Below are 1,778 nucleotides of genomic sequence, written 5' to 3' on the forward strand. Positions count from 1 at the left end.
CCCCCCCCCTCCAATTCCTCTATATCTACCAGTCGTAATGTTAGACATAGTGCCATGAAGTTTCTTGGTGAAGGGAAAGTGAAAGAACACTTTCAGAGAGAAGCCTTTATAAAAAAGTGATTTCTCTCAATATGAAACAATATTGTATGTTTCTTTAGTTAGGGCAACAGTCTTAGAGTTCACGATTTCTACTCTTAAAAGGCACTGAGATTTTTTAAGACTTTTTGTTACTGAAATATTTTCTATCAAAAAAATGAAATCCAGAACTGGGAAGATAGCCAAACTACTAGAGCATTTGACATGGCCATGTACAGGAGAAATAAAAAAGGCTAAACAAACAAGAAAACTGATTTCAACTCTTAAAAGGCACTGAGATTTTTTAAGATTTTTTGTACTGCAACATATTCTACTCTATCAAAAAATGAAACCCATAACTGGGAAGAGAGCCAAAGTACTAGAGCATTTTTGTGGCATGTAAATCTTGTAGTCTCATCTCAACCATATCTGCAGAGCCTCTGGTGGTATCTTAGAGTTGGTGGAATTGGACCAAGGCCTCAGGAACACTGTTGGGAGTGGGCCTATACACATTCATTTATTTTATTATTATTATTATTATTATTATTGTTGTTGTTGCTATTGGTTTAGGGGTCACACTCAGTGACACTCAGGAGTTACTCTTGGCTATGTGCTCAGAAATCGCTCCTGGCATGGGAGATCGTATGGAATGCCAGGGATCAATCAGAGGTCCATCCTGAATTAGCCACATGCATGGTAAAAAGCCCTACTGCTGTGTTATCACTCCAGCCCCAATTATTATTATATTTTTAAAAATATTTTAATTTAATCCCTGTCAGGTACAGTTACAAATTTGTTCATGAATGAGTTTCAGTCAATGATCAACACCACTTTTCACCAGTGCTCATTCTCACCACCAATGTACCTGGTTTTCCTCCTGCTCTCCCCTATTTCCCTCCTCATGCTTGTCTCTATTTAATCTCTTTCTTTTTCAGTCCTCCTATTCTTCCCTTACTTTTAGGCACTGTTGTGCAATATTGTTATTAAAAGGTTGTCACTCTGTCTTCTTTCAGGACCCAGTTCTTGTGAGATGATCATTTACAACTATCAATGTCATGGTGATCTCTTTCATCTTCCTATCATATGTGTTATGTCCCCCAAATTATGATAGTTTCTGTTCTTGTTCTCATTTGTTTCTAGGAATATTATTGTTTTTTTCTCTGACACATTGTTTGTCCAGTAGTGAGCTGTTTAATTTAAAGGTGTTAAAATTAGTTCTCCATTTCCATTTGTAATTCAGTCTTGTTTTTAGTGTATCACAGTCTAAAACGTTAGTGGTACGTTTAGTGGTCTTAGAGAATTCCCATGTGCGACAGAAAAGAATGTGTTTTTGGCTTTTTAGAGGTTTAAAGCCATATTGGCTTTTCATAGGGATTTAGTACATATATGTACTGATACATATATGTATATAAGTATATTTGATTTCTTAGTACATGTATGTATAAGTACATATTTATATATACACCTGCTTCAAAGAATGGAAGATTTATAGATATATAGTACATACATGACTAAGATCCTCTCTTCCATTTCTTCCTTTGAAAGCAAGTGTATCCTTATTTAGTTTTAGCTTGATAAAGAGATAACAGAGTAATGTTAAAGTCTTTAACCACTATTGTTTTGCTATTGATATCATCAAGTCTAGTTGTTTTTAGTATTGTGCTACCCTCTTGTTGGATCATATATGCTTAGGGATATTATTT

This window comes from Suncus etruscus, chromosome 19, assembly GCF_024139225.1.
Source record: "Suncus etruscus isolate mSunEtr1 chromosome 19, mSunEtr1.pri.cur, whole genome shotgun sequence".
NCBI classification, from domain to species: domain Eukaryota; kingdom Metazoa; phylum Chordata; class Mammalia; order Eulipotyphla; family Soricidae; genus Suncus; species Suncus etruscus.